Consider the following 26,446-nt stretch of genomic DNA (forward strand, 5'->3'; position numbering starts at 1 on the left):
AAAACTATTTGACACATGTACTAACCAGAACACTTGTGGTGCAGACTCTATTTGGGATGTTCACGTTTCAAAAGAGTATTGAAACTGCGAACAAGAAGGTCAAATCCCTCTCTCTTGCCCTTAAAAGATCTGTTGACTCAAAAATGATAACCAAAGCCAAAAACACAGAGCTGCTGGTTAAATTGAACGAGTCAAAGAATGAGATGAATGCTCTGAGGGCTGAGAGGAGTGCCCTAAAGGACGAGCGAGACTCTCTTCAGGATGAGTTGGATGTTTTGAAGATTGAAAAAAATGTCCTGCAGACTGAGAAAGACGCTCTGAGAGCTGAGAAGAGGGACCTTCAGCGTACTCTAATTGCTAAACAGTTGACCCATTCCAATTCTGAAGAGAAGTTCTCAAACGAACGCACCGCTCTGTTGAATGTCATAGGTAGAGTTGATGGTGGCATGAAAGCTCTTCACGCTCGTTTCTCTTGGATTGGGGCTCTAAGGTATGCTGAAGGATATAGAGACGGCTTTATTAACCATTCTCCTCCCGAGGGCGAATCCAGCTCTTGTGCAGGTCCGGACGAGTTAGATGCCTCCCTGGACATTGACCAACCGAACATTTACAAATATCCATCCCCTGTTTCTGCCGAAAGTATATTTATTGAGTGCAATGAGATTGTAACTTCAGGGGTCATCCTACTAGTTCGGCCTCTGAGTGTTCCTCCCATCACCACCATCGTTTTTTCTACATTTGTTGCCTTTGACAGAACTTTACCGACCGAAAAGATCGTCCATCTTGATTCTCCCTCCAGAGACGGTGAAGCTGCCAATGATGAAGAAGGGATCAGTGAAACAGCTAGTGATAATGGGGTAGGTGTAGTACCCCTAATTTTAAAAGGATAGTCTCGGTATTTATTTATTCATTTTAATTATATTTTTTTAATTATTTGACTAATTGCTTATGTGTTTAATTAAATTAGGTATTACTTGATTATTTGATTATGTGTCTATATATTATTTGTATTTGTCTATGTGTTAATTGTTTAATTAGATTATGTGCTTAAATGGTCTTTTGATAAATTGTAAATTAAATGTTTTCTTTTCTTTTATTATTTTATTTTATTTTTCTTTTATGGTTATGGTTAGTAGTAATGGGCCAACCAATTGGGTCCCATGGACTACTTGGATAGGAGGTTGGATGTGTATGGATTATTACTCATTGATAATGTATGTATATATATAGATATATATTATATACATATAAAAAGGAAAGTAATTTATTAATTATTTTTATGGTAACTTGGATAGTAATATTTAATCTGATGTATATGTTTTATATTTAAATAATAAAAATATACATAGATTTGATACGTGTTATGTTTTAAGTTACTTTATAATATTATGGTAACTTAAGTATTATTGGATAATCCATTAATAAATAATAGAATGTATATAATTTATTTATTTAATAAACATATACATAAATTATATACGTAACATATTTTACTTACCTTTTTAATATATATATAAAAGAGAAAGTAATTTATTAATTACTTTTATGGTAATTTGGGTAGTAATATTTAATCTGATGTATATGTTTATTTAAATAATAAAAATATACATAGATTTGATACGTGTTACGTTTTAAGTTACTTTATAATATTATGGTGACTTAAATATTATTGGATAATCCATTAATAAATAATGGAATGTGTATAATTTATTTATTTAATAAACATATACATAAATTATATACGTAACATATTTTGCTTGCCTTTTTAATATTTTTTTTTTCATTTTTTTTTTTAGTTGACTTTGATTGGGAAAAGGGTTAAGGTTATTTTATTTAACCTATAAATATATAGTTATAGGTTGTAAAAGGGGGTTAGAAATATTCACGTGATATATACTAGAGAAATAGTGTTAGAGAGGGAAGGAGGAAAAGGAAGGAATGAGGAGAAAAAATCCTGTAGAGAGAAGATCGAGGAAGAAGAAGTTTAACTTTCGATCCGAAAGTTTAAGGCAAGTTCTTCTTCTATCTCTTTCCCCTTGATTCGTATTTCTATACATGCCTAGGAAATTCCAGGATTTATTAAATACATAAAATTAAATAATTATGCATGTTTAATTGGGTTAGAATATAGGTTTTATGAAATTGGTTCAAATCTGTTCTTGTGTTATGAATTGATAAAATGCATGATTTTGATTTGATTTCTTGTGTGAATTTTTACATGTTTAAATTATGTATTTTTCATATCTGTGGAATGATGGAACGTAGAAACATGCCTAGAATTCCCGAACATTAAATAGGGACTAGGTTTGGGTTTTAATAAATTTAAATAGACTCAATCATAATGATGCTTGCTATTTTATTGTTTTAAACAAACGAATGGATTTAATCTTTTAAAATGTTTTAGCAATTGAGATTAAATGTGTAGGATGAATTGGATATAGAGAATACTTATTTAACGATATAATAAAATATCATCATGTATAACATTCAGTTTGTGTAGGACATATGATATAGGAAGCTTAAATAAATAATAAGTCATTCCTATTTTGTGATAACTTGATATCATATTATCATAGTTATTTCTGGATTGTTTGATGTATTTCCTTAATCATTACATTAATTGTTGGACTATGTGGTTTAATGCACCGGTATGAGACGGTGGCATTCTAGGGACGGATTAACTTACCAGTTAAGTCCTACCTATTTTATATAAGGGAATGGATTAACTAAAATGTTAAGTCCTACTTATATTCAAGTCAGGTCAGCTGAACAAGTTGAATGACTTATGGAGAATTAATTTATTATATAAGGGAATGGATTAACTAAAATGTTAAGTCCTACTTATATTCAAGTCAGGTCAGCTGAACAAGTTGAATGACTTATGAAGGATTAATTTATACTGAATAGGATGGTTACTAGATTTTATATATATAAGTATGGTGCCATGATATGAGCTTGAGTCTCAGGATCAGTGATTAGGGTGCGTATATCGCCAGGGATGTGTAGCTAGATATAGTGTAGTTGTGTACCCTGGTAGGTCTAGGTACTCATGCCCACTATATGTGCGTTTTGCATGTTGCCTACTATTCAGGTTGGGACAACCCTATAGTCTAGTGAGGTTCCTTTAGTGTGTGTGTATATATATATATATACGGTCTACTAGTTACTGTTGGATTGACTAGGATGTATACGTGTATCGGATCTCTGCTTGAACTGTAGTAAAGTAGAACTTGTTTGTGGGCCTGACCCACCATTATTTTTCAGGTGTTCGTCAGGAGTAGAGGTTGTTCGTGCTGAGTGGGGATCAGTCTACTTCATTCTTCCGATACTACATAGGAGTTCCTTTATGATTCAGTTTCCTGATTTAGACAGTTATTGCTGTCATTTGTTTAGTTTGATTTTCTAGGGGTCCACACAATATGGATTCCCGAGTTGTATTTTGGAGGATCAGTTGTATCAGAAGAGTTTATTAATTAATGGAAATATATTCTGAGGTTTATTATTATATTATCATTTTAGTTTCTTGTCAGCATTTTATTTATTCTTCTTTATTCTTTTGTACTCTGTGTTCGTTTATTATCAATTTGTTTTGATATCCTCGGGAATTCGGGCGTGGGCATAGCCAACCCGCATTCGAAAATCCGGGGGTATCGCAGTTGGTATTAGAGCACTCCAGGTTCAAGTGTCCTTAGGAGTGTCTTTCGTTATGTGACTTCCGCGTTGTGTCTCTTAAAACTTAGAACCCGTATTAGGATTCATTGTACTCTATTTACGGTTTGTTAGGAGGAGCTGATGTCGATTATATTCTATAGTCATAGAATGGTTGGCACTTGGAAAAGGATGGGTTCAAGGCGAAAGTGATAAAGACTCAAAGGTGTAAAGGAGTACGTTATTGATTTCGGTGCCAGAAGGTAGTTTTAATGATCGATGGTTTAGGTTCGTTTGGCATTACTTTAAAAGTATAAGCCAAGGAAGGATTTAGGTGTACGTAATAGGTCACCGCATATTGGGGCCAACACGACTTCAGTTAATCTCAAAAAAGAGACAAGCGAGGAGTAGGAGCTGAAGAGGATCATAATAGAGGAGATTTATGTGTATCCAATAGAGAGGGTACTACATCTAGAAGATGGATGATCGCGCGAGGGTGATCTTGTTTGCTGGTTATATAGCTAATGTTATTTGTAGAATTGGGGTTAATCAATCTACAAATAATTAAGCTTTCTTATCATATCTAAAAGAGGTATATAAGAAGTATTGTTCAGGAGTTTGGGGATCGGATGTGTTCTCATCAGAATAAAATACATAATATTTAAATCACATACAAGAGGGCATTGGTATTATATTGTGACGATCTAATTCGCTTTTAAAAAGTCAAGTTAGACAGTTTACATTCCGCATATAAGAAGGATGAGGGTTAAGCCCTTGCTATTTGCTTAGGCAAACATTTGTACTTTTAAGCTATGTTTTAAAAGATATGTTTTGAGGTTAGATGATTATTTACGAAATTATAAAAGGAAATTTTGAAACAATCTAGTAAGATTGATTTCAAAGGAGACTTTCTTTTCTAGAAAGAACGATATCCTAAGTAGGAGTATATTTTGTTCTATTGTGTTTATCATACGTGTTTTATTTTATTTTTTTGTTAATTACTCGGGATTTGGTATGTGGTTTAGTTGGGGACATAAGTGTGTGATCAACCAATTATTATTTTAATAACATGGAGTCATAGCGCTATTTACGCTAAATTTGTGAGCATACGGTCATAGGATTTTGTAGATACACATAAATCTAACCAATCTATTGGACCTGGACATGTGTCATTATGGTGTGTTTTGGGATGGGATAATTAAACCATCACTACGAGTCAAACAATCTAGAACGATTAATTTGATATACTTTACATTAGGTATGGATTCATATCATATTACAACGCCATGATATTGGTGATTGTTAATGTTTCGGTATGTGTGAGGTAGTGGTAAATAAAGATCACTAAAACGCCATGATGATATATCAGAGGTGCTGGAATTGCTGAACATCTTCTTGAAAATTTCAGAAGTTGTTACCAAGTCAGAAGGAGGATTTAGTACTGGATTAAGTACTTATTGGAATGACACCGAGTGAGGATAGGAGACTGAATAAATATTCATCAGTAAATTCTTAATCAATAATTTATTCAAAAGGGTGTGTCATTGGGAGGAATTTGCCAGTGTTGCACATGGAGGAGGAAACTAAGTCTCTTCATTTCCATAAATAATATGGAATTATTTTTTTAGTCACAATTTGCAACAATTAGCTGTTGCAAGGAAATTGATGACTTATGTAAAGGATGGGAAGATTTCATATTTTTTTGAAGTTAGATAAAGAAGTCGGATTGTCATTAACTTGTCTTAAAGAAGCAGGGTGTGTCAAAGACAAGATGGTGAGACCAAATACTTATATAAAGATGAGGTGCATGGTATGTATGGAAAGGTCGTAGTTTGTTGACTTTTATTGAGTTAAAGTCATAGTTAACTATTGATAAATTGAATTACCGATTGATTTTTAATATCGGCAAGTTTATCACGGATCAGTGGTGGATAGATTTAGTTACAGAATTCGCTTTTGAAGATGCTCCAATTTAAACAATGGGTACAGACGAAAGCTGGTGGTACCGAACTAACGGTACTTTCTGTAGACAAATTTGATGGAGGATGCAAGGATTGAGTTTCACAACTCTTAGTTCTTTATTCACCCTAGTAGAAACATGATGCTTCACAGTATGAAGCAGATGTTTGGAGGACAGGCAGGAAGAGGAATATAGTGTTTTTTCTCTAAGTCTAATATTTATTAAATAGTAGAGATGGACCATCAGATATCACTGGATTCTTGTAGCTATTTTCTATATTGAAGTGGAAATGACAGAGCATTTTCACGGATTTAGTTGAGGGATTGCTGATCTGATGCAAGGGTCAGGATTCTAGATGGGATATTGGTTGACTGATAAAATTAAATCAGTTTCATTTTGTGTATTTTGATCGAGCTGGTAAGATATCAGTTCATACGAATATAACAGATCACAAGACGACTTAGATGGATGCAAAGTGTGAATAATAACACTTGTTATTACCAAGGTAGTTCAGAAGGTCAGTTTTGAATATCGGAGCTAACCCTAGAGAAGGTGTTACCTTACTCAGATGGAGTTTAAGGTACTGGAGGAGGGGTTAGTAGTTTCTATAAATAGTGATATGACTGTCGGGCGACTGAGATGGAAATTTATAGTTTTTCTTGGTACACCCAGACGGTTAGAAGGTACATCACGACATCAAATGTCAGTTTTAGTGAACAGGTACGGATAAGGACGTGTATATAATTGCCCTAAGTGTAAAACCTGCTACAAAGGTGGAAAGTTGATCATTAGATATCATAGGAATCTTTAGCCACTTCCTATAACAAATATGGAAGTTGAACTAAACAGGAGTGATAGTTGGTGGGAAAGATCGACATTGATTTAGAATTTCAATTTTCCATATGGAATCTGAGTGGTGGATTGAGAAAGATCGCTTGAGGACATAAATTTGAGTGATACTTATTTTAGAACTTCATAGTAGTTCTATAGTTCAGTGATAGTGGTGTTATAGCATGTGGATGTCCATATTAGTGGATGCAAAGTGCTATTTCGAAGGAGCTTTATGAAGATTTTGGAGCAGCAGCTCTACTTCATATCTATAGACGGAGGAATTAATCGAGAGATTAAATTAGACCATACAGGATATGTTTCAGGCGTATATCCTAGATTTTCATGGACAGTTGGAAGTGTTTACTTCACTTGTCAGCATTTCGTCTGTGATATTGTTGGCACAAGGAGGTTAGTGTGACAACTTTGGAGGTTTTGTATCTTTCACAATACATACCTCTCATTTGTTGGTTGGAAATGGAAGTAAGGGTTGTACAATCAGACCTTGACTTCATTTAAAAATATGCCAGAAAGAGATACTTCCTTTTGTATTAAACTGCGCGCGGTTGGGAAGCGACAGTCGGATGTTGTAAATAGTTGAACTCGTATACTAGAGTTTTTCTATCAGGGAGTAGTTTGCTCGTTCTGTTTTCTATGTAGGAAGAACGGCGATTTTTGGAAAAAGGTCAATTTTATATATTACATTGACTTTTAGAGGATTGGGCAGTCGCCTCTGAATTAGCGTTACCAAATTATTAGCGCTGGGTGCATAGGAGTTTGTGAGTATATACTATGGCACTTGGAGGTATGTAGATCATTCATTTGTCGACATAAGAGGATTACGTTGTTATTTGATACAACCTACGCATTGTATGATTATTGTGTTTCTTAAAATATAGGAACTCTGTATACCACTTGGTATATTGGAGTTAAGTGGAGCCCTTATAGTGAGGTTGCGTCTATTTGGGAATATGAGGATGTTTTTCGCTCACAATTTCCAAGCATAATGGAAGAAAGTAAGGGCGAATTCCGAGGACGGAATTCATTTTATTAGGGGGGAAGAATGTAATACTCCTAATTTTAAAAGGATAGTCTCGGTATTTATTTATTTGTTTTAATTGTATTTTTTTTTAATTATTTGACTAATTGCTTATGTGTTTAATTGAATTAGGTATTACTTGATTATTTGATTATGTGTCTATATATTATTTATATTTGTCTATGTGTTAATTGTTTAATTAGATTATGTGCTTAAATGGTGTTTTGATAAATTGTAAATTAAATGTTTTCTTTTCTTTTATTATTTTATTTTATTTTTCTTTTATGGTTATGGTTAGTAGTAATGGGCCAACCAATTGGGTTCCATGGACTACTTGAATAGGAGGTTGGATGTGTATGGATTATTACTCATGGATAATGTATGTATATATATAGATATATATTATATACATATAAAAAGGAAAGTAATTTATTAATTATTTTTATGGTAACTTGGATAGTAATATTTAATCTGATGTATATGTTTTATATTTAAATAATAAAAATATACATAGATTTGATACGTGTTATGTTTTAAGTTACTTTATAATATTATGGTAACTTAAGTATTATTGGATAATCCATTAATAAATAATAAAATATATATAATTTATTTATTTAATAAACATATACATAAATTATATACGTAAAATATTTTACTTACCTTTTTAATATATATATAAAAGAGAAAGTAATTTATTAATTACTTTTATGGTACTTTGGGTAATAATATTTAATCTGATGTATATGTTTATTTAAATAATAAAAATATACATAGATTTGATACGTGTTATGTTTTAAGTTACTTTATAATATTATGGTAACTTAAATATTATTGGATAATCCATTAATAAATAATGGAATGTGTATAATTTATTTATTTAATAAACATATACATAAATTATATATGTAACATATTTTGCTTACCTTTTTAATATTTTTGTTTTCATTTTTTTTTTTAGTTGACTTGGATTGGGAAAAGGGTTAAGGTTATTTTATTTAGCCTATAAATATATAGTTATAGGTTGTAAAAGGGGGTTAGAAATATTCACGTGATATATACTAAAGAGATAGTGTTAGAGAGGGAAGGAGGAAAATGAAGGAATGAGGAGAAAAAATCCTGTAGAGAGAAGATCAAGGAAGAAGAAGTTTAACTTTCGATCCGAAAGTTTAAGGCAAGTTCTTCTTCTATCTCTTTCCCCTTGATTCGTGTTTCTATACATGCCTAGGAAATTCCAGGATTTATTAAATACATAAAATTAAATAATTATGCATGTTTAATTGGGTTAGAATATAGGTTTTATGAAATTGGTTCAAATCTGTTCTTGTGTTATGAATTGATAAAATGCATGATTTTGATTTGATTTCTTGTGTGAATTTTTACATGTTTAAATTATGTATTTTTCATATCTGTGGAATGATGGAACGTAGAAACATGCCTAGAATTCCCGAACATTAAATAGGGACTAGGTTTGGGTTTTAATAAATTTAAATAGACTCAATCATAATGATGCTTACTATTTTATTGTTTTAAACAAACGAATGGATTTAATCTTTTAAAATGTTTTAGCAATTGAGATTAAATGTGTATGATGAATTGGATATAGAGAATACTTATTTAACGATATAATAAAATATCATCATGTATAAGATTCAGTTTGTGTAGGACATATGATATAGGAAGCTTAAATAAATAATAAGTCATTCCTATTTTGTGATAACTTGATATCATATTATCATAGTTATTTCTGGATTGTTTGATGTATTTCCTTAATCATTACATTAATTGTTGGATTATGTGGTTTAATGCACCGGTATGGGACGGTGGCATTCTAGGGACGGATTAACTTACCAGTTAAGTCCTACCTATTTTATATAAGTGAATGGATTAACTAAAATGTTAAGTCCTACTTATATTCAAGTCAGGTCAGCTGAACAAGTTGAATGACTTATGGAGAATTAATTTATTATACAAGGGAATGGATTAACTAAAATGTTAAGTCCTACTTATATTCAAGTCAGGTCAGCTGAACAAGTTGAATGACTTATGAAGGATTAATTTATACTGAATAGGATGGTTACTAGATTTAATATATATAAGTATGGTGCCATGATATGAGCTTGAGTCTCAGGATCAGTGATTAGGGTGCGTATATCGCCAGGGATGTGTAGCTAGATATAGTGTAGTTGTGTACCCTGGTAGGTCTAGGTACTCATGCCCACTATATGTGCGTTTTGCATGTTGCCTACTATTCAGGTTGAGACAACCCTATAGTCTAGTGAGGTTCCTTTAGTGTGTGTGTGTATATATATATATATATACGGTCTACTAGTTACTGTTGGATTGACTAGGATGTATACGTGTATCGGATCTCTGCTTGGACTGTAGTAAAGTAGAACTTGTTTGTGGGCCTGACCCACCATTATTTTTCAGGTGTTCGTCAGGAGTAGAGGTTGTTCGTGCTGAGTGGGGGTCAGTCTACTTCATTCTTCCGATACTACATAGGAGTTCCTTTATGATTCAGTTTCCTGATTTAGACAGTTATTGCTGTCATTTGTTTAGTTTGATTTTCTAGGGGTCCACACAGTATGGATTCCCGAGTTGTATTTTGGAGGATCAGTTGTATCAGAAGAGTTTATTAATTAATGGAAATATATTCTGAGGTTTATTATTATATTATCATTTTAGTTTCTTGTCAGCATTTTATTTATTCTTCTTTATTCTTTTGTACTCTGTGTTCGTTTATTATCAATTTATTTTGATATCCTCGGGAATTCGGGCGTGGGCATGGCCAACCCGCATTCGAAAATCCGGGGGTATCGCAGTTGGTATCAGAGCACTCCAGGTTCAAGTGTCCTTAGGAGTGTCTTTCGTTATGTGACTTCCGCGTTGTGTCTCTTAAAACTTAGAACTCGTATTAGGATTCATTGTACTCTATTTACGGTTTGTTAGGAGCAGCTGATGTCGATTATATTCTATAGTCATAGAATGGTTGGCACTTGGAAAAGGATGGGTTCAAGGCGAAAGTGATAAAGACTCAAAGGTGTAAAGGAGTACGTTATTGATTTCGGTGCCAGAAGGTAGTTTTAATGATCGATGGTTTAGGTTCGTTTGGCATTACTTTAAAAGTATAAGCCAAGGAAGGATTTAGGTGTACGTAATAGGTCACCGCATATTGGGGCCAACACGACTTCAGTTAATCTCAAAAAAGAGACAAGCGAGGAGTAGGAGCTGAAGAGGATCATAATAGAGGAGATTTATGTGTATCCAATAGAGAGGGTACTACATCTAGAAGATGGATGATCGCGCGAGGGTGATCTTGTTTGCTGGTTATATAGCTAATGTTATTTGTAGAATTGGGGTTAATCAATCTACAAATAATTAAGCTTTCTTATCATATCTAAAAGAGGTATATAAGAAGTATTGTTCAGGAGTTTGGGGATCGGATGTGTTCTCATCAGAATAAAATACATAATATTTAAATCATATACAAGAGAGCATTGGTATTATGTTGTGACGATCTAATTCGCTTTTAAAAAGTTAAGTTAGACAGTTTACATTCTGCATATAAGAAGGATGAGGGTTAAGCCCTTGGTTTTTGCTTAGGCAAACATTTGTGTTTTTACGCTATGTTTTAAAGGATATGTTTTGAGGTTAGATGATTATTTACGAAATTATAAAAGGAAATTTTGAAACAATCTAGTAAGATTGATTTCAAAGGAGACTTTCTTTTCTAGAAAGAACGATATCCTAAGTAGGAGTATATTTTGTTCTATTGTGTTTATCATACGTGTTTTATTTTATTTTTTTGTTAATTACTCGGGATTTGGTATGTGGTTTAGTTGGGGACATAAGTGTGTGATCAACCAATTATTATTTTAATATCATGGAGTCATAGCGCTATTTACGCTAAATTTGTGAGCATACGGTCATAGGATTTTGTAGATACACATAAATCTAACCAATCTATTGGACCTGGACATGTGTCGTTATGGTGTGTTTTGGGATGGGATAATTAAACCATCACTACGAGTCAAACAATCTAGAACGATTAATTTGATATACTTTACATTAGGTATGGATTCATATCATATTACAACGCCATGATATTGGTGATTGTTAATGTTTCGGTATGTGTGAGGTAGTGGTAAATAAAGATTACTAAAACGCCATGATGATATATCAGAGGTGCTGGAATTGCTGAACATCTTCTTGAAAATTTCAGAAGTTGTTACCAAGTCAGAAGGAGGATTTAGTACTGGATTAAGTACTTATTGGAATGACACCGAGTGAGGATAGGAGACTGAATAAATATTCATCAGTAAATTCTTAATCAATAATTTATTCAAAAGGGTGTGTCATTGGGAGGAATTTGCCGGTGTTGCACATGGAGGAGGAAACTAAGTCTCTTCATTTCCATAAATAATATGGAATTATTTTTTTAGTCACAATTTGCAACAATTAGCTGTTGCAAGGAAATTGATGACTTATGTAAAGGATGGGAAGATTTCATATTTTTTTGAAGTTAGATAAAGAAGTCGGATTGTCATTAACTTGTCTTAAAGAAGCAGGGTGTGTCAAAGACAAGATGGTGAGACCAAATACTTATATAAAGATGAGGTGCATGGTATGTATGGAAAGGTCGTAGTTTGTTGACTTTTATTGAGTTAAAGTCATAGTTAACTATTGATAAATTGAATTACCGATTGATTTTTAATATCGGCAAGTTTATCACGGATCAGTGGTGGATAGATTTAGTTACAGAATTCGCTTTTGAAGATGCTCCAATTTAAACAATGGGTACAGACAAAAGCTGGTGGTACCGGACTAACGGTACTTTCTATAGACAAATTTGATGGAGGATGCAAGGATTGAGTTTCACAACTCTTAGTTCTTTATTCACCCTAGTAGAAACATGATGCTTCACAGTATGAAGCAGATGTTTGGAGGACAGGCAGGAAGAGGAATATAGTGTTTTTTCTCTAAGTCTAATATTTATTAAATAGTAGAGATGGACCATCAGATATCACTGGATTCTTGTAGCTATTTTCTATATTGAAGTGGAAATGACAGAGCATTTTCACGGATTTAGTTGAGGGATTGCTGATCTGATGCAAGGGTCAGGATTCTAGATGGGATATTGGTTGACTGATAAAATTAAATCAGTTTCATTTTGTGTATTTTGATCGAGCTGGTAAGATATCAGTTCATACGAATATAACAGATCACAAGACGACTTAGATGGATGCAAAGTGTGAATAATAACACTTGTTATTACCAAGGTAGTTCAGAAGGTCAGTTTTGAATATCGGAGCTAACCCTAGAGAAGGTGTTACCTTACTCAGATGGAGTTTAAGGTACTGGAGGAGGGGTTAGTAGTTTCTATAAATAGTGATATGACTGTCGGGCGACTGAGATGGAAATTTATAATTTTTCTTGGTACACCCAGACGGTTAGAAGGTACATCACGACATCAAATGTCAGTTTTAGTGAACAGGTACGGATAAGGACGTGTATATAATTGCCCTAAGTGTAAAACCTGCTACAAAGGTGGAAAGTTGATCATTAGATATCATAGGAATCTTTAGCCACTTCCTATAACAAATATGGAAGTTGAACTAAACAGGAGTGATAGTTGGTGGGAAAGATCGACATTGATTTAGAATTTCAATTTTCCATATGGAATCTGAGTGGTGGATTGAGAAAGATCGCTTGAGGACATAAATTTGAGTGATACTTATTTTAGAACTTCATAGTAGTTCTATAGTTCAGTGATAGTGGTGTTATAGCATGTGGATGTCCATATTAGTGGATGCAAAGTGCTATTTCGAAGGAGCTTTATGAAGATTTTGGAGCAGCAGCTCTACTTCATATCTATAGACGGAGGAATTAATCGAGAGATTAAATTAGACCATACAGGATATGTTTCAGGCGTATATCCTAGATTTTCATGGACAGTTGGAAGTGTTTACTTCACTTGTCAGCATTTCGTCTGTGATATTGTTGGCACAAGGAGGTTAGTGTGACAACTTTGGAGGTTTTGTATCTTTCACAATACATACCTCTCATTTGTTGGTTGGAAATGGAAGTAAGGGTTGTACAATCAGACCTCGACTTCATTTAAAAATATGCCAGAAAGAGATACTTCCTTTTGTATTAAACTGCGCGCGGTTGGGAGGCGACAGTCGGATGTTGTAAATAGTTGAACTCGTATACTAGAGTTTTTCTATCAGGGAGTAGTTTGCTCGTTCTGTTTTCTATGTAGGAAGAACGGCGATTTTTGGAAAAAGGTCAATTTTATATGTCAATTTTATATACATATAAAAAGGAAAGTAATTTATTAATTATTTTTATGGTAACTTGGATAGTAATATTTAATCTGATGTATATGTTTTATATTTAAATAATAAAAATATATATAGATTTGATACGTGTTATGTTTTAAGTTACTTTATAATATTATGGTAACTTAAGTATTATTGGATAATCCATTAATAAATAATAAAATGTATATAATTTATTTATTTAATAAACATATACATAAATTATATACGTAACATATTTTACTTACCTTTTTAATATATATATAAAAGAGAAAGTAATTTATTAATTACTTTTATGGTACTTTGGGTAATAATATTTAATCTGATGTATATGTTTATTTAAATAATAAAAATATACATAGATTTGATACGTGTTATGTTTTAAGTTACTTTATAATATTATGGTAACTTAAATATTATTGGATAATCCATTAATAAATAATGGAATGTGTATAATTTATTTATTTAATAAACATATACATAAATTATATACGTAACATATTTTGCTTACCTTTTTAATATTTTTGTTTTCATTTTTTTTTTTAGTTGACTTGGATTGGGAAAAGGGTTAAGGTTATTTTATTTAGCCTATAAATATATAGTTATAGGTTGTAAAAGGGGGTTAGAAATATTCACGTGATATATACTAGAGAGATAGTGTTAGAGAGGGAAGGAGGAAAAGGAAGGAATGAGGAGAAAAAATCATGTAGAGAGAAGATCAAGGAAGAAGAAGTTTAACTTTCGATCCGAAAGTTTAAGGCAAGTTCTTCTTCTATCTCTTTCCCCTTGATTCGTGTTTCTATACATGCCTAGGAAATTCCAGGATTTATTAAATACATAAAATTAAATAATTATGCATATTTAATTGGGTTAGAATATAGGTTTTATGAAATTGGTTCAAATCTGTTCTTGTGTTATGAATTGATAAAATGCATGATTTTGATTTGATTTCTTGTGTGAATTTTTACATGTTTAAATTATGTATTTTTCATATCTGTAGAATGATGGAACGTAGAAACATACCTAGGATTCCCGAACATTAAATAGGGACTAGGTTTGGGTTTTAATAAATTTAAATAGACTCAATCATAATGATGCTTGCTATTTTATTGTTTTAAACAAACGAATGGATTTAATCTTTTAAAATGTTTTAGCAATTGAGATTAAATGTGTAGGATGAATTGGATATAGAGAATACTTATTTAACGATATAATAAAATATCATCATGTATAAGATTCAGTTTGTGTAGGACATATGATATAGGAAGCTTAAATAAATAATAAGTCATTCCTATTTTGTGATAACTTGATATCATATTATCATAGTTATTTCTGGATTGTTTGATGTATTTCCTTAATCATTACATCAATTGTTGGATTATGTGGTTTAATACACCGGTATGGGACGGTGGCATTCTAGGGACGGATTAACTTACCAGTTAAGTCCTACCTATTTTATATAAGGGAATGGATTAACTAAAATGTTAAGTCCTACTTATATTCAAGTCAGGTCAGCTGAACAAGTTGAATGACTTATGGAGAATTAATTTATTATATAAGGGAATGGATTAACTAAAATGTTAAGTCCTACTTATATTCAAGTCAGGTCAGCTGAACAAGTTGAATGACTTATGAAGGATTAATTTATACTGAATAGGATGGTTACTAGATTTTATATATATAAGTATGGTGCCATGATATGAGCTTAAGTCTCAGGATCAGTGATTAGGGTGCGTCTATCGCCAGGGATGTGTAGCTAGATATAGTGTAGTTGTGTACCCTGGTAGGTCTAGGTACTCATGCCCACTATATGTGCGTTTTGCATGTTACCTACTATTCAGGTTGAGACAACCCTATAGTCTAGTGAGGTTCCTTTAGTGTGTGTGTGTATATATATATATATATACGGTCTACTAGTTACTGTTGGATTGACTAGGATGTATACGTGTATCGGATCTCTGCTTGGACTGTAGTAAAGTAGAACTTGTTTGTGGGCCTGACCCACCATTATTTTTCAGGTGTTCGTCAGGAGTAGAGGTTGTTCGTGCTGAGTGGGGATCAGTCTACTTCATTCTTCCGATGCTACATAGGAGTTCCTTTATGATTCAGTTTCCTGATTTAGACAGTTGTTGCTGTCATTTGTTTAGTTTGATTTTCTAGGGGTCCACACAGTATGGATTTCCGAGTTGTATTTTGGAGGATCAGTTGTATCAGAAGAGTTTATTAATTAATGGAAATATATTCTGAGATTTATTATTATATTATCATTTTAGTATCTTGTCATCATTTTATTTATTCTTCTTTATTCTTTTGTAGTTTGTGTTCGTTTATTATCAATTTGTTTTGATATCCTCGGGAATTCGGGCGTGGGCATGGCCAACCCGCATTCGGAAATCCGGGGGTATCACAGTAGGCAATGGATCTGACATTGGAGAGAATATTGCAGAATAGCGTTCTACTGACTTTTGTAGTTATTTCCCTTTTTTTTTAATGTCACGTCATGTTTTTTAAGAACTATTTTATGACGAATGAAACGACAACTTTATTTTGCAAAGCTCCCATATTCCAACCTGTACTTGAATGGGTTGATAGTTTAATTTTCTATTTGGTTTTCATTTTACGTAAGTGTTTGGCATTCGGCTCGTAGCGCCATTTGCAACTTACTTGGCTAAGTGCTTGGCGCTCAGTTAGAATGACACTTGCCACTTAACTTTTTTTTTTTTATATATTTTTGTGTAAGTGTTTGGCGTTCAGTTTGTAGTATCATTTGCCACTTACTTGGCTACGTGCTTATTGCTCGGCTAGAATGCCACTTGCCACTTGGCTTTTATTTTGTGCAAGTGTTTGGCGTTCGGCTCGTAATGCCATTTACCACTTACTTGGCTAGGTGCTTGGCGCTCGGCTAGAATGTTACTTGCCACTTGGCTTTTATTTTTGTGTAAGTGTTTGGTGTTTAGCTCGTAATGCCCTTTGCCACTTACTTGGCTAAATGTTTGACGCTCGGCTAAAATGCTACTTGCCACTTGGCTTTTTTTTTGTGCAAGTGTTTAGCATTTTGCTCGTAATGCCATTTGCCACTTACTTAGCTAAGTGTTTGGCGCTCGGCTGGAATGTCACTTGGCTTTTATTTTATACAAGTGTTTAGCCTTCGGCTCATAGTGCCATTTGCTACTTACTTGGCTAAGTGCTTAGCACTCGGCTAGAATGTCATTTGCCACTTGGCTTTTATTTTTGCGCAAGTGTTTGGCGTTCGGCTCATAGTGTCATTTGCCACTTACTTGGTTAAGTACTTGGCGCTTAGCTAGAATGCCACTTGTGACTTGGCTTTTATTTTGTGCAAGTGTTTGGCGTTCGGCTCGTAGTGCCATTTGCCACTTACTTTGCTCAATAAACTTTTTGAAGCAGAATGAACTCTTTTTATAAATATCAAGAAGTACATACATCTGTAAAGGAGCAACTCTAAATGAACATTGTTCATAATGGAATTCAATCTTTACTAGTAATACCTCTTTAGAGATGTGGCATTCTATGGTTTGTTGACCAATCTTCCAGTCATAGTCTCTAAATTGTATGCCCCATTTCCTATGGCTTCTGCAATTCTGTACAGACTTTCCTAGGGTGACATCATCTTTTTAACAGTCCCCACCTTCTTTTTCAAGACCAGATCGCCAGGCACAAAGTCTCTGTACTTTACCTTTTTGTTGTGACTATTCATAAGAGTTTGTTAATAGAACGCGAGCCTTATTGCTACCTCATCTCTTTTCTCTTCCAGCAAATCGAGGTTAAACTTCAGCATACTGTCGTTCTGTTCTTGATTCCATGCCAGACTTTGAACGGTTGGAACTAAGTGTTTAACCGGTATTACTACTTCGGTATCGTATGCCATAGCAAATGGGTTTTCTCTAGTTGGTCGTCTAGGGGTCGTTCTGTAAGCCCACAAGACGTTTGAAAGCTCATCCAACCACTTACCCTTCTCGTCCTCAAGCTTCTTTTTTATGCAAGCGAAGATTATTCTGTTAGTAATTTCAGCTTGACCGTTCTCTTGCGGATGACTGACTGCTGCCAACTTCTGATTGATCCCATATTTATCTAGTAAATCCCTCACTTGCTTACTACCCAGATTGGTTCCGTTGTCCATAACAATTGATCTTAGTACACCAAAATGACAAATGATATTACTCCAGATAAAGAGTCTTACTTGAGTCTGGGTTACACTCAGATATGGCTCTGCCTCCACCCATTTGGTAAAATAATCTATTGCAAGTAAAACGTATTTATTCTATGATCTCATAGTCGGCATAGGGCCAACCACATCCATCCCTTATTGTACGAAAGGCCATGATTGGGCCATTACGTGCAAATCTTCAAGTGTTTGGTGGATCAGTGGTCTAAACCTTTGGCACCTATCCCATCTTTTAGAGAATTCATTTGCATCTCGTGACATGTTCGGCCAGAAATATCCTTGTGTCATTACTTTATGCGCCAGAGACCTCCCTCCTGAATGATTGCCACATACACCCTCATGGATTATTCACGAGATCTGCCCAGCCTCCGTGGGGATTACGCATTTCAAGTATGGTCTCGAGAAAGACCTTCTATACAATAGATTGTGCATAACTGCATACTTTGCAGCATTTGATCTGATTTTCCTTGCCTCATCTATCCGCTCGGGTAACACACCATCGCGTATGAAAGTCATGATTGGATCAATCCAGCTCAGCTCATATGGTATGACATTAACTTGCCGATGGTCCGAACCGGATGGTTCCTTAAAGATGGATGGCTGACGTAACACATCAACTAGTATAACCCTTGCCAATGTTTCTCCAGAACTTGATGCACTACAAGCCAATCGATCGGCATCTTCATTGTATTCCCTCGGCAATTGGATGAATTTAATCTGATCGAAGTCTTTTGCTTCGCGCATAACAGCGGAACAGTATGCCTCCATTGTCTCATCTTTGGTACCATAGTCCCAGTCACATGCTGGATGATCAGTTGTGAATCACTAAAAGCAACAAAACTTTTGATCTTCAGTTCTTTGGCCAATTTCAATCCTGCCAACAATGTTTTATACTCTACTTCATTATTAGTTGCTCGGAACTCGAGTCTAATTGCTTAACTTAGGGTGATGCCTTCTAGTGTTTGTAGTTTGATCCCAATTCCTGCCCCGTTCTAATTTGAGGAACCATCAACATAAAGCTTCCATGAAAAGCCTCTGAGGTCTTCTTCTAAATCTTCTACATCACACTCAAGCAAGAAATCAGCCACTGCTTGTCCTTTTATTGCTGTTCTAGGTTCATACGTAATATCAAGTGAACTCAACTCTATGGCCTACTTTGTCATTCTTCCTGACATATCTGGCTTATGCAGGATCATCCTCATAGGAAATGTGGTCAGAATGACAATAGGATGGGATTCAAAATAATGCTTGAGTTTCCTTTTTGCATTCACCAATGATAGGATCACTCGTTCGGCCTTCGAATACCTTCTTTCTGGCTCGGCCAACATTTTGCTAACATAGAACAGTGGGAACTGCTTACCTTCTTCGCAATGCATTAAAACGAAACTTGTTACAATGCTGGACACACCAAGGTACATAAAAAGCTTTTCACCTGGTTCGGGGGCAGATAAGATTGGAGGGTTCCGCATGTATTCTTTCAAGCTAGTCAGTACTAGTCGTTGATCATCCCCCCAGGCCTGCCTTCCATGGCCTCTTATTGTATCAAAAAACAGTTTGCAGTGATCTGACAGCTTAGAAAAGAATCGACTCAGTGCGGCTATCCGACCAGTGAGTGCTTGCACCTCTTTGACCGTTCTTGGTTCTGCACTTTTGATCAGAGCTTCTGCTTAGACCGGGCTTACTTTAATTCCTCTGTTATTAACCACATGTCCTAGGAACTACCCAGAACCTACGCCGAACGAGCACTTAATTAGATTAAGCTTTATGTTATACCTCCTTAACACCCCAAACACATCTTGCAAGTGTTCTAGGTGATTGTCCTTCTTCTTACTCTTTACCACCATGTCATCAATATAGGCCTCTACAGTTTTCCCTATTTGATTTTTGAAAATCCTACTGACCAGCCTTTAATAAGTAGCTTCAGCGTTCTTTAGTCCGTACGGCATGACTTTATAGCAATAGATTCCTCGTTTGATGACAAAAGAAGTTTTCGCTTTATCATTTGGGTCCATAGTTATTTGGTTGTAGCCTAAGTAAGCATCTAGGCAGATGCAATCAGGTAGACGCAAATGATCCACCACCACCATCACTAATTTTAATCGAAACCCAACACCAATAATACCACTATGCGGCACTGATTACAGAGACCTAATTAAACTTAACACCACCACCATTGTCGACACCGATTGCAAAGCCCTAATCGAACCAAACACCAATATCACCATCGTCATCCACTCATTTGGCTTGTCAGTTGAACCAGGTCAGGATGCTTCACTAGACTGAATTGAACCAGGTCAGGATGCTTCAACAGAGCTCTGGACAAGATAGGTCTTCAATGTTACTTTGGCCAGATTGGGTCTTCAACAGAGCTCTCGTCGGAGCTTCTGGAAGGAAGGGAATCGATTCAATCAAGCCAGATGATTTTCATATTCACACAATTAGGTAAACTGATTCAACAGTACCTTGAAGCCCAAAATTTGGAAGAATCAGTTGCGGCAATTTTATTCGTCATCGAACTAATCCGCAACTGGCAAGTTTTCCAAAACCTAAGTGAATGGAATTGTGACTTCTGAAATCAATAGAGCCTTTTATCAAATCTCAAATCTCTCTAGACGCCAATAAAGAAACTCGCCCCCAGCTTGATTTTGGCTTTAATTTCAATCCAAAGCTTACTCCAAAATCAAAGATACATACAAATAAGAGTCGTGTGTGCATTTATATGTATAGATATATATGTATGTGCGTGGATTCACTACAAAAAAAATAATAATAATAATAATAAAATAAAATAAAATAGTTTTTTACCAAGCTTTTTTTACCACAGTTTTAAAATAATCGTGGTAGAAAGTATATATTTTACTACGGTTATTTTAAAACCATGGTAGAAGATCCTTTCTACTATGGTTAAGGAAAAACCGTGATAGTAATTGTATTTTTTACCTTGGTTATAAAAAAACTGTGGTAGAAAGTGAATTTATTTAACCCCGATTATTTTGTAAGCGTGGTAGAAAGTGAATTAAGAAAGTGACTTAGATTTAGGCATGCTCTTTCTGCTACGGTTAATGAAAAACCGTGGTAGTAATATATTCTAAAATGATTCAGGCACCGTGATAGAGAGTGAATTTAGTATAAGGGTTTACGCGGGTCTTCTTCCCGCTACTATCTTAAAATTTTAGGGCAAATCATTTCAGACCAGACACATATGCCTCCATCTTTATTCTCGTTCTTAACTCTGAACTTGCCCTCTCTCTGTCTCTGCGACTGCAAACTACAAACTCTACAAGAATCAAATCAGCCTCCCAAATCGCCTCCATCTCTATTATCGTTCTCAACTCTAAACTTGCCCTCTCTCTGTCTCTGCAACTACAAACTACAAAATCTATAAGAATCAGAATTTCAAAACCCATATACTTCAGTTTATCTATCTGTCTGCTAGAATCAAAAGTTCAAAACCTATTACCTATATCGAAACCCATATTTCAGATTGTTCAAAAAAATCAAAACCCATATCTTTCAGTTTCCATCGCCCGCGTTACCAGCTTGCCCCAATGAATACACAAGTATGACACCAGTTTTATCAAAGGAATACGCAGGTTTTCTCCTCTCTCTCTCTCTCTCTACACACACATATCTTTATATATATAAATGTTTCTCTTACAAATTCGTGTTTGATTCTGTAATTGTAGATGATGTTCGCCCTCTCATGGCCTTAATGGACACAAACCCTTTGTTCTGGAGTGCAGCAACCAACACTCTTCTCCAAGTTCCTCTCTCTCTCTCGTAACTTTTCTATAAACCCTAACTTTCTCTCTCTAAAACTAATATCCCCTAATTCACCAACGACTCTCATATTCACGAATTCACACAGGTCCTTTCATTCTTGAACTCCATTCTACTTTTCAACCAAGTCAATCAAGTTGTCGTAATCGCCACGGGCTTCAATTCGTACAAGTACGTCTATGATTCGTCTTCAAATGAGGTTGCACATAATCAGAGGGCGGAGAGTTTGTTACAGAGGTTGGAGGAGTTTGTGATTGAGGATGAAAAGCTGAGAAAGGACGAGTCAGTTGATGGGATTGGAGCTTCACTGTTATCAGGGTCTTTGTCGATGGCCCTTTGTTGTATCCTTATAATTGAATGCTCATACATTCATTGCTTATATATGTATATATATATTGTAATTTATATAAAGCTGTTTTGGATTAATCATTTTTCCTCTTAACATTGTTCTGTTTGATTGATTTATTGCCAAAGGGCTGGAGATTTTATTATCCTATTAAAGGTTTAATTTTTTATTTTTTCTAATAATTGTTGTGGTGGACAGTTGCGACTTGTAAGATTGGTTTCACATTTTTTCTTCTTCTTTATTATACTCCTTTAGATGTAATTTCTGGATTTTAATTACATCTTTTTGTTGTAATGCTTAGTGCCATTGTATAGTTCTGTTGAAATTGAGGGTTAAATTCTCCCAGAAGTCCACAAGCACTCAGATGTGGCATGATGCTAATGCTAATTGCTGAAAAATTCTGTGTATATATGTAGATGATCTACACCCTAAATACATATTTATGACTATTAATTTATCAATATAACAAATAGTTGTTGGTAATGCTGGTCTAAAATAATAGTATATGAGTTTTTAATAAAAAAATTTATTTGGTTTCTTGTTCAATGTCTTTAAAATAAAGTTTTTACTAACTATAAGTCTGAGCTGTTTGATAAAATGCCTTAATCTAATTAAAGAATTTCAGTTATAGCAAATTCCATATAATAGCATTAGATCGTGATTTGGATCGGGTGTTGAAATTTTTTTTTCCCTTCATTTGCTGGGTGGGAAGGGAAGGGGAGAGTGTTCCGTGAAATGAAGGCAGGAACAAAAACTCTTGCATTTGGCTTTATTTGTTTCATATTGGCAGTTAGGTGTTCATTTTACCTTTTGAAAGCAAGCTTCTGTTATTTCTTTCTTCTATTACTTTTATTCTTCTTAGTAATTGCAATTTTGTTGAGTTTTTTTTTTTTTTTTTTGCCTTCATATTTGGTTATATATTGATGTTAACTATTCACTGCTCTTGGTTTCAGATTACTGTCAAAATCAGCTGCGATATAGATCAACACATTTTCTGACTTTTTAAGTAACAATAGTCTGTCCAAAATCTTGGTGAAAAGCGAAAAGTCAGATAATGTGCGGATGTTAAATGTTCTGCAATAAAAAAAAACTAGTAAAATTTTCATTGAGGATTCTCTAATGGTTTTTTTATAATTATTTTTCTTTATTTTATATATATGTGCTGATCGTTTAATGGTTGAATAATGTAAATTTTTTTGTTCTCTGTTAAGCCCAGCTGAGCTTTTGGATTCACCTGTTCTCCTCTCCATTTATAACGTATGTATCTCTTATCATCACTTCTTATTTGCTTCTTTCCATTTCCTTCTAGCTCTATTTAGTTTTGAGGAAACTAAGGGGAAGAGAAAAAAAAAAAAAAAAAAAAGAGTGAAAATAAATTAACATCAGGTTCATTTGTTTAACTCCCTCAAGTAAATGTACAAGACTGATCTCAGTTGAGTTGGTGTGGCATTATTTCCTTTCCTTTCATCTGGTTTCTTATTAACCAAAGAAAGGATTAGACTAAACCCATAATTTCGCAAAAAAGTTTGATCTGTCCTTTTTTATGAGTTTAATGTAAGTGTCATTCAGCTACTAACAATCATTAGATAACAATAAATCTTGTAGTTTCAGTTGTTTAAAAAGCATCTAAATGAGAAGCAACAGACACAGTTTTTTAAGTGTTACATATTCCTGCAATTCTATGAAAGATGACTTGTGTTTAATTAGGATCATTCATTAAATGTATCCAGCTGAAACTTTAATGGTTTCAGTGTCAAAAGGGGAATCCTTCACCAATGACAAACCAAATATCTCACAGTAGTGAAGTAAATGAACATATATGCATAGAAGCAACTGTTCCCAAGCTTCTACATAATTTTCCATGTGTTCCATTATTTTAGATGACTAATTATCCTTGCCTTTATCCAACCAGTGACTACAAATTAAATTTCATCCTACTTTGATCACTATGACATTGAACATGCCATTCTAATATGTATGTCAAATTCTGTTGTTACAAGCTATTTAACTTACAAGTTTGGAATCAAATTATATTAGTATAGTTAAGCCATAGTATAGAAAGAAAAAAAAAAAATCTATAATACAAGCTCTAATTCTCTGCAATAAAATAGTTGACTCTTTTAGTCTTTTGTGTATATGGTTAAAAGGGGAGCAAGAACAAAATAGTTTACACTGCATGTGTAAGTGTAACTTCCTCATCTTCCCTGTGATTCAAACTGGAATGCAGGATGTCAAAGTGAAATGGCTGCTGATCAGAATCCGAGCGAGTATATGTAAGTGATCTCTCTATGTCACTTATTTCTGCTATGAAGGGTAGTGGGCAATCTGGAGTCCGGGGAACCATAGCATGGTCACTCTCCAATATCCTTACAACGTAAAATTAAATTGCGTGGAAATTTGGCGCTCTAATATTATTTCACTTTACTATTTGCTAACTTTACCACTTGCTAACTATGATCTCATCTGTCTTTACAAACTTCAAGCCTTAGGATAGAATTATAAACTTATAAAATTATAAAATACCAAATAGTTGTTTCCTATATAAAATTATAAACTTTGCAAGCTGTTTAGGATAGAATTTGTCTGAATATAGAAATCCAAAACACTCTTACATAGAATTCCTCATGTTATAGTCATAAGTATGTGGATTTATTAGGATAGAATTGGTCTAGTCTAAGGAAAATTTATTTTGTGTAACACTTTAATTGTTCTTGAATTGTAATACCTATATTGTCATTATTTGTTACTTTATCAAATTTGCATTACATATATTATGTCTGGAGATGTAGTAAGTTTGATTGGAGCAGGGTGGACAAAATGGAGGCAAGTTAATTGTATCCTTTGTGACAAAAGAATACAAAATAAATTAAAAGGAAAACTCCATAGAACAGTTGGTAGTCTAGCTATATTAAATGGAGCGGGGTGTTGGAGGTTGAAAAAGACGCAAGAACAACGCATTCGTATAACAGAAATGAGTATACTACATTGGATGATAGTAGCAATTGGAAGAGATAAGATCTGTAATGAATGTGTGAGGGGAACACTGAGTTTACCACCTACAAATGATAAAATTAGGTAAAGTAGACTTAGGTGTTATGGCCATATTCAAAGTGGACCCGATGATGCACCTCTTAGAAGAGGAAAACTAAAGGCCGACCAAAACTTACATGGGCTGAATTAATAAAAATGAATTTTGTAAATTAAATATAAGAGAAGAGGTGGTATGTAATAAGAAAGAATTGAAAAAGATAATTCATGTGGAGGACCCAATCTATATGGGATAAAGGCAAGGATGATAATAATGATGATTCATGTTCTAACCATCCAAAATAAAGTCATTACTGAGTCTATTCAAAGTTGGATTGAGGGGCAAATTTAAGACATATCTAGTAATAAGGTATTTCTTTTTGGGTTAAGGGGCAGATAAGCAATAATGGTGGTTCTCAAAAATATGAGAGGACTATTAATGAATTAAAACAAAAATATCAAGAAATGAATGAGAAATTCCAAAGACAAGAGGAAAGGCAAGATCAATTGATGCAACTAATTCAATCTTTGGTAATAAATCTCTATAAATTTGATACGATATCTCTCTAATTATAACACTAATTATGAGAAGCATTATTTACTCTCTTTTTTTCCATTATTGTGCTTTGGACAGAATGCTAACAACCAGTCCTCTCCCATTGCTTCACATTAAGTCTCACCTTCTGAAGATTTGGTCGGCAAGTCTTGTGAGCTATTGCATTTTCATAGGACAAAATCAGTTGTCGCCAAGTGTGTGATTGATTCAATGGATCCAGATTCTCTCATAGGTTCTGCTCCACTTGATTCTGACTATTGGAGAGTGTGGATCACTGACCTCATTGATTCCAGTGTACCCTTATATAGGCCTGAAATTCGTGGCTTTGATTTGAAAGACGCATATGTTACAAGATTTTCAATTGCATGGACTATCAAGTACATCAAAATTTGTAAGTGACGCATTTCTTTTATGATTGCACATTTTTAATGCTTTTTATACTCTGCTCAGGGGGGTCACGTGCCTTTAAGTGACCAATTTTGCGGTGTATAGGGGTCACGTGCCTTAAGTGACCATTTTTTTTTATTAGTGTCCATCAAAATCAACACTTTAGAAGTTTAGTGGGTTTGAATCTTTAATAAAGTCACTAGTCTCTCTTGTCCTGTACCTATTGACAAAAAACTTTTAATTTCTAGAGTTCTTAGCCAATTATCATTTTCCATATAAAACAAAATTAGCTAAACATATGATTAACTTTACATCTAGACACAGAATTAGTTATCCTCATAAGCTACTCTTTAAAACACCTAAAATGTG

At 34.1% G+C, this 26,446-nt stretch overlaps 1 long non-coding RNA gene across 1 annotated transcript; it reads left to right on the plus strand.

Moving 5' to 3' along the window:
* Positions 1-21,184: 21,184 nt before the first annotated feature.
* LOC132273766 (uncharacterized) lies at positions 21,185-26,169 on the plus strand. The gene is made up of 4 exons (XR_009470245.1): positions 21,185-21,574; positions 21,668-23,364; positions 24,335-24,380; positions 25,769-26,169. It is a non-coding gene; the product is annotated as an uncharacterized LOC132273766 (long non-coding RNA).
* Positions 26,170-26,446: the final 277 nt, after the last annotated feature.

Source organism: Cornus florida, unplaced genomic scaffold (genome assembly GCF_030987335.1).
Source record: "Cornus florida cultivar Cherokee Brave unplaced genomic scaffold, ASM3098733v1 CherokeeBrave_3.0.0_Hap2_Chr09, whole genome shotgun sequence".
In the NCBI taxonomy this organism is placed as follows: domain Eukaryota; kingdom Viridiplantae; phylum Streptophyta; class Magnoliopsida; order Cornales; family Cornaceae; genus Cornus; species Cornus florida.